Below are 16,784 nucleotides of genomic sequence, written 5' to 3' on the forward strand. Positions count from 1 at the left end.
GTTAAGGGACAGGTTAGCTATTCTCGAAACGTTCGTAGCCCTACGAACTTCTTAAGCCCATTCTTAATACATTGGCTAATTTAAGAATTCTTAGGGCTACGAACGTTTCGATAATAAGGGCCCAGGTCCGGAGGAAGAGCTGGCCAGAGGAGTACCGGAATGTTCTGCTGTCTCAGGAAATCTGTTACAACACAGCGACACGTGGACAGGCATTATCTTGCGGAAGCGTGAAGTTACACCTCTGTCCTTGAATGAACGGCTGCACATGAGGCCCAATGATCTCATCCCTGTATCGCAGACCTGTCAGATTGTCATTGACAATGGCAAGTTGTGTCCTGTTGTTTGCCATTCGCTTATCATTTCGGGAAGTACGAGAAAATCTTGAAAAATACATTCTAGGTTTATTTTCTTGATGTGTTATTACTCGTGCTGACGGTAAGCGAATTTCAAGTTACTATTTGCATGGCACTTTTATTGGTCCTTCACTTGACCTGTCTAAATTTTGTCTGAGAAATTTAGCTGTTGAGGAATCAGTTCTGGGTAGGGGGCAGATGGTTGCAGGGAGAAGAAACAGATCTCAAAGTTCTTGCCAACAATGCACTCTCTTCAGGAAAAAGCTTACACGGTTCCAGTTTAATTCAAGAATACTGTTTTGATGAGGAAACCGAGACCGCCGGAAGTACCTACAAATGACGGACGCTTTTTTATCAGATTATTCTTCCAAACATGTTTTGAAATTCGAACCTGAAACTTCTTCCACAGGTCATTTAGGGTTGAACATAACTTGGGACAAAGTCCTGTACCATTACATTTGGCCTAATTTGCGGATAGGTGTGTTTGAATTTTGCTCAACCTGCCTTATGTATCAAATGGATTGCAAACCTAATAGGAAGTCCTATAGCCATTATGACCCAAAGTGATAGCATTGGTCCTTTGCCTAAATCTAAGTCAAGCAATTAGTGGAGGCCAATTATCATGCGTGCCTCCACAGGCTTCCAGGGGCTATTTCTTTACACAAAATGATGGCTCAAGTCATTGTAAAAGCTTTGGTGAAATTCTTCACTATGTTTGGTTTGCCTAAGACTAATGAGATCAAGGCTCCCACGTTCGTTCAGTGCATGTCATCCTATGATACTGTTTTGAGACTGAAAATGACTGGGATGAAGTTTGCTGTCAGAGACTCAGTTTTGACCTTGCCTTCGGCCATACTGTTCTTAGACCCTTTTAAGCACTTGAAGGAACAATGACTTAATGATATGAAAGGAGTTTGTTTGCCTTTTTTCATCGTTTTGGGTGGAACTTTCTTAAGCTTGTGAGGTTCCCATGACAAGATGAAAGTACATTAGGACAAAAGGTCTTCAACAGAATGTTTTCTGGGGATAAAGTTGTAGTAGTGTATTGCCACTCCCTGATCAACCAATGCGTCCTAGGTACCATGATCCTTACGGCCCGGTTTCTTACTTGCCCTACCTGTCCAAACTGATTGAACGAGCAGTTACGAAAAGATTCATGGATCATCTGTCTGAAAATAACATTCTGAGAAAAACATTCTGAGACCACATCACTCAACCGAAACTCTGCTACTAAGAGTCGTGAGTGACCTCAGATGGGCAGTTGACTCAGGCAATGCTGCATATTTGGTCCTACTAGATTTAAGTGCAGCATTTGATACTGTGGATCTTGAGATACTGCTGCACATTCTGGAGCATCACGCCGGAATTCATGGTGTAGCCTTGACATGGTTTCAGTCCTATCTGACAGACAGGAGTCAACTTGTATCAGTTGCAGATAAACTCTCCAGCAAGACCTTTCTCTCGTGTGGTGTACCTCAGGGCTCCGTCCTAGGTCCAGTCCTCTTTCTCATCTATACAAACCAGCTTCAATCCGTCATCGACAGCTTCAAAATCTCGAACTATTCGTATGCAGATGATACCCAACTCTTGAAGCCTTTCACACCTGCGTTACAATCACCAGCCGTCCAACAACTAGAACTCTGCACTGCCGGAATAAAATCATGGATGAACGACCAAACACTAAAGCTCAATGATGAAAAAACAGAGGTTCTACTTGTTGGCAGAAAGCATCCCCTAAATGATCTCAGAAATGAAGTCATAATTGGTTCAGCACAAGTGTCTACATCGAGACTTGTGAAAGACCTCGGAGTTCGGATTGACGCAGACCTTAGGATATGCAAATCATGTTACTTTCATCTTAAATCCATAGGAAACATCAGGAATTACATCACAGCGGAATGTGCCCACATCCTAGTCAGATGTCTAGTGCTATCCAGACTAGACTACTGCAATGAACTGTTGATTGGCCTCAGCAAACACAATATCTCAAGACTACAGAAAGTACAGAATACAGCTGCCAGAATTATTTCTCTGAAGACTAAATCTGATCACATCTCTCCTGTTCTCAAATCCTTACATTGGCTGCCTATTCAACAGAGAATCAACTTCAAACTTCTCTGCATCACTTTCAGCTGTCTCCACAATCAAGGTCCAGACTATCTCACTGAACCCATCACTGAATACATTCCATCAAGATCACTCCGGTCCCAGAATCAGCACCTATTACAAGTTCCCAAATTCCACCTAGTTTCGTACGGGAAAAGGGCTTTCCCCTATGTTGCACCAACTCTTTGGAACTCTTTACCTTTAGAAATCAAATTATGTGACTCTCTCTCAAACTCAAGTCAAAAGTTACAACTCACCTGTTTCAAAGTGCCTATGGCTGACTCTTTTACTCAATTCTTTTCAGCGCATTGAGCATTCATAACTGTGTGGACATTTGCGCTTTATAAGTGACATTATTATTTTTTACAGATTAAAAATTGTATGCAGCAGAGAGGGTTCGGGTGATCCTGGCACAGTCAGGCTGGTAAGGCTCATCATCAGCTCAGGGCCCTTGCCCCCTCTACACGCAGCCCAGACAGCGAATGGGACTTCTCCCAGGAAACGCTGCCTAGTCGAACCCACCAAGAACTTTCCGGAGAATATGAAGGCTCCCCAACACTGCAGCCTTCTGCATTACCCAGAGTGTCAGAAGGGCTGTGCTCCCGGTGGAGAACCCGGGCACTCTCCTGATCTGCGCCAAGAGATCAGGAGGTACCAAACCAAGGGCACCGAGAACAATGGGGAGCCTGACGACAGTGTACTTGGGATGCAAGCGAGACATTTCAAAGGCGAGGTCCGCATATTTATCATGCTTTTCCTTAATCTTGCCAATCACATTGGTGTCAAAAGGGACAGAAAATTCTATGATATAAATAAATTCGTTGGCTTTATCAAAAAAGGACAAGATCAGGTTTGTTAGCTGGAATTCTTCTGAGGCTGTATATGGGCCTATTCCACAGAAGTTTGAAAGCATCATTTTCCATGACGCCCTGAACATGTTCAGGGTCGTACCATGGATGGACCTCGGAGTCAAAGCCACAGGCATGTCGGAGACGGTAGTAAAAGCAACGAGCCATGCCATCATGTCGTTTAAGATATGCTGTTTGTGCCAAGGAAGGGCATCCACTGACAAGGTGTTGGACAGTCTCTGTAAATTCATTGCAAAGTCGACATTTCATGTTAATATTCTCTTTAAGAATCACATTTAGGCGATTACGAGTGGGAAGTGACTGGTCCTGAGCAGCAAAAAGGAAGCCCTCAGTTTCACATTTAAGACCAGCCGACTTCATCCAGGCGAAGGAGTCGGTGGGATTGCTATTCTGTTCAACACACTGCATGTACACACGATGCAATGGCTTCTCAGAAAGCTCATCCACAAAAGACCGACTCTGGGCAGACTTGGTAAAGGACTTCACCTGGTTTACTCCCATCGCTGTACCGTCCAGCAGTACATTGCCATCAGCAAAGTCAACCTCAAATTTCAGATTCTGTCCAACAACCTTGGCACGCTTAAAATAGCTGTGGAATTCCTTGCTTTCATCATGAGTCTTCACATGCATCACCAGAGGATCATCCGATAAATAAATATGTGCAAAAGTACACAATAAAATTCTGTCATGAAGAGCCTCCACATTAATCAAACCCCGACCTCCAGAATTGATTGGCATGTATAAACGGTTAAGAGAGGAACGAGGGTGGTGGGCTCTGTTATCAGACATGATCCTTCTGGTCAGACGGTCAAGACTCTGGATGTCTTGTTTTGTCCAATCAACTACTCCAAAGGAATAGGAGAGGACTGGCACAGCAAAAGTATTGGTGGCTTTGACCTTGTTACGAGCATTTAGCTCTGAGCTCCAGATTTTCTTTAAACGAGATTTATACTCGGCCCGAAGTTTTCTTGAATCTGGGCATTCTGGAGCTTGTCTCGAACTTGCATTCCAAGATAGGTGTAGGCCTGATCTTCCACAAGATGCTCAATAACTCCTCCCCTTGTAACCTGACCGATCCATCATTAGTTACCTTGCCACGTTTCAAATGAAGAGTATTACATTTGTCGAGTCCAAATGTCATGCCAATATCATTAGAAAAGGACTCGACAAGGAGAACCTGCTCTTTCAAATTGGAATCTCCTTTGGCAAGGAGTTCGATGTCATCCATGTAAAGGAGATGAGTAAGAGGTGTTGGGGATCTGTGCTGAGGAGGTCCGGGATGGTAACCCTCCTCTTTATTGAGCAGAAAGCTCAAAGGATTTAAAGACAGACAAAAAGCAAAGGACTAAAGGAATCCCCTGAAATATTCCCTTCTGATTGGAATAGATTCCGAAGTCTGCACCTGCCCTTGCGAGTACATCTCAAGTTGAGTCGACCAGCAACTCATTAAAGACTTGAGTAAATCAAGTAGTCGCTCAGGGAGGTCAATACAATGAAGAGACTTCAGAATCCATTCGTGAGGGACAGAGTCGTATGCTTTTTGTAGTCAATCCAGCACATGGAGAGGTTGCGGTGATATGTTTTAGCCTCTTCCAAAATCATTTTCTGTACAAGAAGTTGATCCTTGCACCCCAACATCCCTTTCTTGCTCCCTTCTGCTCTCTGTAAATTATATCATTGGAAGAGCAGTAAGATGACACGAGGTTTGTCAAACACCCTGTGAATATTTTGTATTGTGTATTCAAACATGTGATAGGGCGGAAGTTTTGGGATCAGTCAAGTCTCCTTTCTTGGGAAGAAGTATTGTGCGACCTTTGCAGAACCATGGAGTAACATCACCTGTGTCCACAAGAGTATTGAAACAGTGTAGTAATGGTGTTTGGACACAGGGGAACAGTTTCAATACCGATTTCGAATGCCATCAGGCCCTGGAGCTGTATTTGATTTGGACTTTTTATAACACTTTTCAGGCAATCTGGTGAGATGTAACAGACAAACGACCTAGTTACCTTCTCATGCATTGCATGGTCATAATCACGGACCTATGGTGCCTCAAGGTTACAGTTGCCGGGTACAGACCACAACTGTTTCCAGAACCTTTCATTGGCATCCATGGGGGGCCGTTTGTCATGTTCACCATCACCCTTTGCTTTCAGTTGCCTGTAGAAGTGCTTTTCATTGTTTCTAAAAACTTTATTTTGTTTAATGAATTTATTTTTATTTTCCCATTTTTTCTTTCTTTCAGTCCAAACCTTTATTTTTGCCTTAAGGGAATCGACAATTTGGAGAAGTATCTTTTCTTTTGTTGTTTTATATTTCAGTTTTAATTTTCTCCAAATTGCCTTTTGTCTTTTTGACATTGGACTGCCTGATGATCTTAACTTCAGGCACAGCTCTATCCAGGAAATGTATTTTCTAGTTTCCGTTAGTTTTACTTGAAACCTGTTTTTCTTTGGTGTAGTCTTCTTAGTATTGGATGTGTTTTCTTTGGAAACTGTGTGAAGTTCCTCCAAGGTTCCATTATTATTATTATTATTATTATTATTATGTCATAGGTCAGAAAGAGCTGATACTGACGTTGTTGTGCTAACACTAGTCCGTTGTAACAGGACAGTTATCAATATGATTACAAAGTATTAGAGAGGAATGACAATATAAATACTCAGTGTGTTGCCATCGTTTCTCCTGTAGATATTGTGTTAGATTGTGATTCTGAAGGGAAATGTGACTTGATGGTATTGCTGACTATGCCAGCCCTAAACTAAAACATTCTGACATGTCATTTGTCACCTGAGCTTTGTCCGAGTTAATTCAAGAGTTTGTTCAGGTTAATTCAAGAGTTTGTTCAGGTATTTCCAAATGTACATGACCGTACAGATACAGTGTGTCATAATGTAGATGTAGGTGACTCTGAGCCTGTGAAACAACATCCTTATTTGATGAATCCAGTCAACAGTCAAGCTTGAAACATTGAAGGCGGATGTTCAACACATCCTGGATAATGACGTTATTGAACCAAGTCATAGTTCAAATTGTATTTTTGTGCCGACGCCTCACGGGAGTTACAGATGCAGTTCCAGCGTGAACTGTGCGGACGCTGTTTCCTAAAACTGACTGTTATCCAATAGCAAGAACTGAGAAGTGCAATATGTGCTAGTGATGGAGCTATCCTACTGCAAGAAGATCCCTGTTGCCTTGATCATCCTAATTGTTTAGTATCGAAAATTTGATGACCATCGGATGCATTTATTCTAACACTAAAAGAAACTCTTGTTCTCTTGTTGTTAGTTATGCAACAATTTGAAGTGTGTGTAGGTATTAGCTTGATTCCTAACCACATGTACACAATAGCAACAAACGCCTAATGCGCAGGAACTTGTCTCTGCAGGAATCTCGACATTGCATATTAAAGACAACGCCAGCATTATTGCTAATGCAATAGTTGGTTGGATATGATAAGTGTGGACTTCAAACAAATATTTTTCTATTTTGTAAAACAATTCTCATAATCATCGTGCATAATGTTTTCCATTTTTTTACTGCGTTCTATCCCGATTGGTTTATGGTACTTATCCCACTGTGGAGAAGTATCACTTTTTAATTTGCCAAACATATCCTTCCCGCTCTGTGACTCTGTATGCTTAGCTCAATCGGCTTAGTGATTGTTGTGATTGTTCCCCATTAAGCACACTCCGCCGGCTGCTCCAACATGGCGTGAACTTTAATTGTGAGTTAAAGTTGCATATGGGTGTGAAGCCACGTTATCCTAAATGTACACCTCAATTTACAGCAACAATCGAATTATTAGTTCCCTTTGTGTTTTGTCGGTTTTATACATCTACACTTAAATCAACAAGGGACCCTCCCCTTCTAATTCTATTCCACTGAACTTATACCTGCCGTGTGCGCCTTTGGGTATTTGGATGCATACATTCCAGTTTTGGAAGACCTTGAGAGTTCATAAATAGGTTGCCCCCAAAACTGTTGTGTGGGTAAAGTACGACTATATTGTTCAATACAGTGAGTTTCTGAACAACAGAATACGAGCAACGCGATGATATCAAGGAGCGGGTACTCAAAGTAGAAATATAAGAAGAAGCACTAGTAAAATCACTTTCAGAGGATTTTTTCAGTAAATGGAAGAACCCAACGTTCACCTTCTTGGTGTTTCTCACGATTCATTAACAAGAACGGTATTTCATGAGGCAGCCATAGCCACTGAAAACAAACACCAGTAATATCACGTAAAATCGGTTTAAATAATTTTTATCTGAAAGCTTGCTGATTATTTCTACCCCTGTTTCATTCTGTTTCAGATGGATTCGAGTTTCTGGAAATATATAAAATTGGGATAGTTCCTGACTCAAATGGTCCATATCACCTACCGGTATACGCATAAATGTACAGGAACAACTATGAATGCTAAGGTATACTAAGACTTATGGCTAGCTATTCTCGAAACGTTCGTAGCCCTACGAACTTCTTAAGCCCATTCTTAACACATTGGCTACGACAGAAGTTAAGAATTCTTAGGGCTGCGAACGTTTCGAGAATAAGGACCCTGGACTGTGCTGGGGACCTGTATCAACGATATGATGGTGGCTCTCATTGCGAGTGGCATGTAAGGGAAACAATGTTGAATGAGGTCTCGATGCACAGTAAACCTTTATCACTAGCTAGAAACTATGAGAACCAGTGTAGTTAGGTTTTCACTGTTCCTCTAGACTTAAGACTAGCACATTTTCTATGGCTGTGTGCAATGAATATAACACAAACTAATGGTGCCCCAGTACCGTGTCTGTGGAGCTCTACAGCCCCGCGGGAAATGCGGGTAGATTATTGGTCCCCAACAACCCGTTGGAGGAGACTTGGGTGGTCAGGTTGGGTGATCTAATTGCTGCATGTCATCGTATTGCAGTTGCGAGGTTCGATGCTTCTGGTGTTAATAACTGGGGGGTCTTAGTTACCGATCACCATCATATGTTGGGAATATAGCAGAGCGTGGCGTTTGTGGACAAACAAAACACCAAAGTCCTGGCCCAGACTTACCCAAGACGTTGTACAGCCTTGTATACCACTGCGGATTCCGACCCAACAGCTCAGACAAGTCATTACACTGTTTATTTGACCAAGGATGCAGTGATCTCACGAATATTGTTACATATTGAGGAACACGTTGGTTCCAGCTCCTGTTGCGGACATCCGCTTAGAAGTGTTCAGAACAGTTGCCCTCGGTTTTGCATAGAAATTGTTACACTTACGGTCTACTGTCATGTATCTTAATGACTTGATAATATGAACACCTAGATATTTGGACGAAAGTTTAAGGATTCTTGTTGTGTAAGTGTATTTTCAATGCTTTATAAATTATCTGACACGAATTATGTAAATTCCCTTCCTTGAGGCTCTGTTTCTTTAGTATGAATCTGAATTTCTGCTCAGGTTGGGAAAATAAGAACTAGTTAATATGGCCAGGACGTTTATCGTAAGTTTCAGGTATGTCGATCATGTAATATCTTTGAAGAATCATCGAAAAGCCAATTATCATGATATAGTCGGAATTGTACATTCGATTCTGCTATTAGCAGAGATTTCTGATGGAAGTCGAGAGGGTTTTGTCACTTTTATCTACAGAATCGTGGTTAGTGACAGACATGTTGCTTTGACATTTGAAAATGAATTGGCTGTTTTGACCACACTGATAAGTTTTGTTTGATGTAGAAAATGTATTGATCAATTAGTTCGGCGGCTGAGGAAAGTCTTGTTTAAACTCAAAAGAACGCTGAGACGGTTTGAGCAGGACACTCCTCAGTCACACACAAGAACACTTAATTAGTAGACTGGGACTTTGGTCAGCCGGTAACTGACAGTCTTATTTCAATACACTCCACCACTTTAGGTCGCTATGTTTCGGATTGACAAGTACCTAACCTTCATATCGAGATGATAAACCAGTGTCTCTAGCACCGCGTCTCTGACACTGCGCCTCATCTGGCAGGAGCGTTGCGTTGGCTATAGCTAGTCGTTGCTATCTGCTGAACTGGTGAGGATGAATACAAACTGATCACAAACCATGACTATAGGTGGAAGATATGTATACTACAGGAATACAGTAACTGTGCTTTATTTGACGTTATGCCATTTTTAATGCAAATAATAATAACATGATTTGTGATGTTCTCCTTAATCACTGTTTAACTATTGACAGGATAATATCGAAATCTGTTTGATTTGACACGAGGCATCGTGACCCGCCCTTGAAGAGATGTGGTGTATAAAAGTCAGTTCACAAATTCAGTATCGGGTGAGTCCACCATTTGCGTTGATGCAACGCATAGACGACGCTAAGTGATTGAAGAAAGCTTCGGGAATGTTGTTTCTTGTCTGAACCAACGCTTGTCCCAATTCAGCTAACGTCAATGGCTGATTCTGGCCTTGACGTAAACGTCGCTCCTTTTCATCCCAAGCGTGCTCCGGAGAAACAGCTCGCCAGGGGAGTTCCGGAATGTTCTGCTGTCTGAGGAAATATGTTACAACACGATCGACATGTGAACGGGAATTATCTTGCTGAAGCGTGAACTTGCGTCTCTGTCCTTTAATGAACGTTTGCACATGAGGCCTAATGATCTCATCTCTGTATCGCAGACCTGTCAGATTGCCATTGACCATGACAAGTTGTGTCCGACCATGAGATGTGATGTCTCCCCATACCATAACGCTATCACCACCAAACAGTAGACGATGAACAACGCATGTGTCAGCATACCGGTCACCTCGCCGTCTGTACACCCGTGCCCTGCCATCCGAGTTGTCCAGATGAAATCACGACTCGTCAGTGAACAAAACACCATCCCAATCGTGTCTCCTGTACCGTAGATGCTGTTTGCGTGCCTGTCAGTGACGATGAAGCAAAATTGGACGTATTGCAGGCCCTCGGGGCTAGATGTTGTGCTCCCTCAGTCGGTTCCGTACAATCCTGGAACTGATTGGACGTAAGCCAGGAATGGTCTGAGCAGTCAAACTGGCAGTCTGGAATCGATTCCTTAGGTGGTCAGCCGAATGTGGTTGTCTTGCTGACATGACATCACGCGTGGAAAGCCTGTCCGAGGCAAGTCTCTAGTGTTCACATTATGTTGAAAACGTCTCCATCGAAATGAGATTGTGTTTTGATGGACACTGAAATGTCTGGCCACTTCCTTTGGGGCCATTCCAGTCTCCAGCATACCCAAGGCGCGGTGACGCTGATTTTCTGTAAGCCGTGACATGGCGTACGAGTAGTTTAGGTTGATATTAGAGGCTAGAGAATAATCAACCGTTCTTCAATTTACAATATCAGGGGTGTGAACTCCAGGTGTCAAAAAGCATGAAAAACGTGAGTACGTTCATTGTGCACAAAGTGCACGTGCCACGCTCAATACATGACATCAAATTTCCTGCAAAGTGCTTTGCTTTGGGGTTATTTTTTATAACTTTTCAAATAACTTTTATGTTATGCAATTTTATGCTATTCACAGTTACAATTATTCCGTTAGTATATGTACTTACGTCAGTTTGTGTGGTTCATGTTATCTCAGAGGAACAGGAAAACGTCATCTATCGTACCACATTTAAGAATGTCCATCTCTGATTGGTTCACGTGGCCTTGAACAAATCACCATGTATGCCCGGTGCATATAAATCTTTACGAGGGAGAATAAATGATTTATACCCCGCCCCATGGAAAATGCATGCATCCACGGCCGTCAGTGAACCGTGAGCCACTGGTCCGGATCGACTAGTCAGGACCATGTTAGTAAAATATATAATTGAATTTCAGTTTGTTTTAATGTTATAGTTACATAATGAGAGATTTAAACATTCGGTACGATAAATTCGTTGTAGCATTATGATTCGAGGCAAACGGGGTTTTATGCGCCCCTCGTTAGGTTTTATCCACCTCGCATAAAACCCTGTATACCCCTCATCACAATGCTGTAACTTATAATGTTCACATGAAGTAGCTGCCACCATGGTCAGATGTCTGCGTGCGTCCTGTCTGAACCAAGGTATAGTGCCTGATTCCTGTCTGTGCCTTGGTTTAGTTTCAGCGTCCTGTCTGGACCAAGGTCTAGTGCCTGCTTCCTGACTGAGCCTTGGTCTAGTGTCTGCGTCCTGTCTGGGCCTTGGTCTAGTGTATGCATCCTGTTTGGACCTTGGTCTAATTTCTGCGTCCTGTCTGGGCCATGGTCTAGTTTCTGCGTCCTGTCTGGGCCTTGGTCTTGTGAGTGCGTCCTGTCTGGGCCTTGGACTAGTTTCTGCGTCCTGTTTGGACCTTAGTCTAGTTTCTGCGTCCTGTTTGGACCTTGGTCTAGTGTCTGCAGCCTGTCTGGGCCTTAGTGTAATACCTGTGTTCTGTCTAGAACATGATGTATTGCCTGTATCCTGACTGGGCCCTGGTCTACTGTTTGCCTCCAGTCTGGACTTGGACATTGGGATTTCTTGATTGTAACAGTAGTAGACACCAAGAAAACATTGATAAACTTTAGAATCTCTTCACAAATGTGCGTCATATACATGCTCTACATGGTACATTACGTGTGTAGTCACTTGGCTTTTTGATCCACCAAAGATGCACAAATACATATGTCGTTTTCATTATTCATAGCGAACATTATCAGGTGACCCGTCGTTTCCTTTCCTCAGTGTGGAACTTGTTTCAATGTAAATGTGGCTATCATTTGGCTATCAGGTTTTAGAAGGCTTTCGTTTGGCTGCCAAGACTTATCATACTGCCACTAGCCTGTTGATGAGTGAATTTAGTTTTACGCCGCACTCAGCAATATTCCAGGTATATGGCGGCCGGTGGTCTGTAAATAATCAAGTCTGGACCAGACAATCCAGTGATCAACAGCATGAACATCAATCTACGCAATTGGGATGGTCAGCGAGTCTGACCACCCGATCCCGTTAGTCGCCTTTTACGACAAGCATGGGTTACAGAATATCAATTCTAACCCAGAGCTTCCCGGGTGCCTGTTGGTAGAATATCACACGTGGATTCTGCATTGTTGACAATGACAAGCTTCTTCGTTTATTCAAATAGGGACAAAAATATCACAAGAACCCGTTAACAATTAGGATCACAAATATATAATAAGTATATATATGCCGTCGAAACATTTGCCAAACAATGGGCCAGTTGAAAGTCGCCGTGTGATGTTTCCACTGGTGGCATGTTCAAACTTCAGAAGAGGAAGTAGAACTAGAATAAAGTCACTCTGTCCCAGCCAACAGTCAGCCAAAGCCTGGCTACCCATCGTGAAAGCTTTGTGGTAGTTTACCCAGAGAAGGTATGTATATGTAAATATCACTGTATTAATTTTTCCTTACATATCCTGGTAGAATTGGCATGTGAATAAATGCCAAGTGTAAAGTCATAATGGTTACTGAGAAAAGAAATCTGCCTCAAACACTGATCAGTGCTGTTAACTTTAGACTTCATACTAAAACCCGGAGACATGTCATTCACTTTTTGTACTGGATTCCAACGCTCAATGCCCCCACAACGTTATGCTCTGTCCAGCGAATATACCAGCAAATACCTGTCGCATTTTGCGGATCATTAAGCACAATAGTTTTTGAATGACCATCAATGGCAGATGCTACTCCGAGTTGCCAGGTGAAACTAACAATGGGCATCTAACATATTGGCAGCTAACGAGCTGAACCAGTGACAGCAGGTGAATCTGGCCATTCCAGAATAGGAGCTGCCTGAAGTTCGAACAGAATGCTATTTTTAGCCTTGAACTTTGTGACCTGCTGAATGATTATATTGGGAAGATGTTGGTGTAATAGACTACGTTAAGATTTATGATGGGGGCAGTTGGTTCACGTAGCAGTCATAGATATTCCAGAGGAGGCCTGTGATTGGGTTAGCGATTAACGGAGACTAGTAAATAATCAACACTGTCTCAACACTGTGGTTGACAGCTTGAGCAACAATCGGTTCCATCGGGAAACATTGACGTCAGCCAGGCCAAACATTGTGGCCACACAATTCTCATTTCAGGCAGATCTGACCAAAACCATACTAGGGTTCTGTCCCAGATATTTAGTTTATCGATTTCCTTGGTCAGTACAGGTCCAGTTGAGACCAGGCAAACCAGTGGTTGATATCATGAACAACCGACTAATATGCCCCTAGGAGTTACCAATCACCAGCCGATCCTGCATTTCTGTCGGCTCGAAAGTTTATACTATAAGGCTTGTCTGAAAACCGTCACTACTTGGCGGAAGGAATGCCCAGTTAGCGTGATAACGCTCTAACAAGGACCTCTCGTTTTTAATGGGTTCCATGAAAACAATTTGTATCGGTCTACTAGCTTTATGATGTCTGGTGTCAAGGTTACGCAATTCATATTTCACGAGGGCGACTAACGGGATCGGGTGGTCAGTTTCGCTGACTTGGTTGACACATGTCATCGGTTCCCAATTGCGCAGATCGATGCTCATGCTGTTGATCACTGGATTGTCTGGTCGAGACTCGATTATTTACAGACCGCCACCATATAGCTGGAATATTGCTGAGTGCGGCGTAAAACTAAACTCACTCACTCACTCACTCATATTTCACGAAGGGCAACAGACACCGTACCCAGTATTCACTTATAGTATTTATTACAAAATTCACTTCAAACAAGATAAAAAAGTAATGTTTTAATTGAATTATACTAATAATCATTATCATTGAAGTATCAACTAGTTTGTTATGAAATTATTAAATAAACGAGTAATTCAACTATTTTTCCTTGATCACTCAACATGAAATTCCGACACGTTCTACAGCATGTATAAAATTATTGATAGAACTAATGCCAGATGGAAACATTTTACAAGAAAATGGAACAAAAGGTCAAACGAGATGACAATATGTTTTACTTTATAATTATATAACATGATATGTTTCGAACAGTAATTTATACGTTTTTCACCGAACACTACAGCTTGGTCGCACCGGCTCGCGGGCACCTGTTCCGAATTTATCGACTAGATCTAGAAGACTGAACAGGCTTGGAGCACTTTATCGACCAGTTACGTCTTTTAAATATGGCGACCACCACCAGACAATGATAAATCCATGTGCAAACCTGTCAAAATAAGTTGTTTATACAGTTGTGATCGCAGTGTTGCAGGTAATAACTCTGTTCACATATGCTTTATATTTCAATCTTGATGTTTGAGCATGCTGTAGTGACATATATGGTAGTTTGAACCACGAAACGTTAATGAAAACAGACAGTGTTTACCTAAATTCTGAGATTCGTCTGCTGTCAAATTTCTGACATTTTGACAACTGTTTGTTCTGCAAGTCGGTTATTACTGATATTTAGGCATGTTGTAAGCTTTGATGATTGGTCGTTTGATATCCCTTTATATTTTAGATCTATTCATGCACAAATTTTCATTATGTCGATGTTTGCTTTAATTTATTTTGAGGACGCTGCCTGGTGTCAAAAGGCAAAACATTCATTTGAAATAAATCCAATGTTTCATTATCTATCACATCATCAAAAAGCTGCAATACATCTACATTATTATTATTTGTTTATGCTTTGTGTTGTACGCTTATATCCTGTGAAGATATCCGAAAGGATAAATATCCAACACACCATTATAAGTGTTGATGCAGATTGTGGATTTAAGTTTAACCATCTCATAAAAGCCTGATCTGTAAGTTTGTTTTGATACCTCTTCTCATCCTTGTCAGAAACTCTTGTCAGGGCAGTGTTGTTATCAGTCCTTAAACACCGAATGTGCTACGGTCGTGGTAAGAGTAAGCAAAGTATTCTGATCTCTGTATCATGAAAACAAACTTAAACATTTAGATTCAAATGGATAAAAATAATGCTCATGTTGCGTTATGAATGTATCATTCTTTAGTCAGAATTGTAATTTATTTTTGCAGTACTTAGCTTCCTCATACACAAAGTTTGCACAATCTTTTTAATTTTATCTGAGCATTCTTACATTTGTCATCAAGTTTTTCGACTTTATGATCTTACATTACAATATCTATTCTGAATCTACTTAGATACGTTGCTGGTTTGTAGTTTTGGCAGTGTTCAGTTATGTTAGGGCAGGGTAAAAGATTGATAATCAGAAATATCATCAATGGGAAGAATTATTGTGTTATTGATAATATCTTAAATAAACTATTGTGATGAAATATAGTTTTAATTCACATACAACAAAAAGTTATTCATGTGCTACTTCTAAATTATGTTCAGGACACTGTCTTAGTTAGTTTTATATTCTGGTTCTGTGATACATAATTTGGCCTTTGTTGACAGGTTTTTATAATTTAAATGTGTTTATCATGTATTTAGATCTTGTTTTAGTCGAGATATGACTGTAATACTGCCGATGTGACTTTAAATTATGATCTCGTTTTAACAAATATGTGGTAACCTAGTAATTTTACTGTCCTTCGTTGGCAGGGTTTTATAAATTATATGTATTTATCATAAAAAGAAAATAGGAAAGGAATTTCGAAGTAATAACTTGAAAGCAGCGTGGAATGGAATTAAAACCATGATTGGCAATGACAGTAAATCATGTTAAGTCCTGATCACTCAAACAATGTCTTATTTGCAAGAGATCTCAATCAATTCTACTCAAGATTTGATGTACAAGACTTCTCTCAGATAAGAAATGCCTTCATTCAAAGCCTACCCGAAGATGATACTTTAGTGATGCTAGCATTTAGGAAGATTAATATTCGGATATCAATCGGCGGGGATGGAATACCTGGCACTGCACTACGAGAATGTTGTGAACAGTCGTGCGGGATATACAGAGTGATGTTTCAGATGTCTATCAACGTCCGTTCCAAAAAAGTCAAAACCTTTAATAATTAATTACCACTGCCCAGTGGCTCTTATTCAACTAATCTTGAAATGCTTTGAGCGAATTATCTTGAACTTAATTAAGCAAAATACTGCGCATCTACTGGATCCTTTACCATTTACAGGGCCGGGCATGGGGTAGAAGATGCTCTCATTTCACTGTTGCATAAGATCTATATTCATCTAGAGAATTAAATATCTTATGTGAGAATCCTCTTTGCAGACTTTTCCTCTGCTTTCAACACAATCCAGCCACATTTGATGATAAGGAATTATTCAACGTGGATGTAAATAGTAACATCATCAAGTGGGTAGAAGCCTCCTTAGTAAACACACCTCAATGTGTTCGGGTCAATTCAACGCTTGATGTTAATCTTGTGAGTACCGGTGCTCCTCAAGGCTGTGTCCTGTCCCCTGTTCTCTTCACACACGATACAAATGACTGTATATCTCATTTATCCACCTGTTTGAATTTCAAATTTGCTGATGATGCCACTTTGGTTGGGTTTATTCGTCAATCGGAGTTAGAGTATAGGAAAAATATTGATGCGTTTACTTCATGGTGCAAAGAC

The 16,784-nt window shown here is 41.2% G+C and overlaps 1 protein-coding gene across 4 annotated transcripts in view; it reads left to right on the plus strand.

The window, feature by feature from the left end:
* The window catches only part of LOC124268062, a 133,663-nt gene that overhangs the window by 15,173 nt on the left and 101,706 nt on the right, over window positions 1–16,784 (plus strand). Inside the window, exon 1 of one of the 4 annotated variants that reach the window (XM_046703074.1) lies at window positions 7,710–7,755. The exons of 2 other annotated variants lie outside the window; for them this stretch is intronic. The gene's annotated coding sequence lies outside the window, so the exon portion shown is untranslated. Of the gene's footprint in view, window positions 1–7,709; window positions 7,756–14,416; window positions 14,500–16,784 lie in introns of those variants that run through there. One more of the 4 variants, XM_046703073.1, reaches the window with a different exon arrangement.

This window comes from Haliotis rubra, unplaced genomic scaffold (assembly GCF_003918875.1).
Source record: "Haliotis rubra isolate DU_JTF1 unplaced genomic scaffold, ASM391887v1 Scf136, whole genome shotgun sequence".
Classification (NCBI taxonomy): domain Eukaryota; kingdom Metazoa; phylum Mollusca; class Gastropoda; order Lepetellida; family Haliotidae; genus Haliotis; species Haliotis rubra.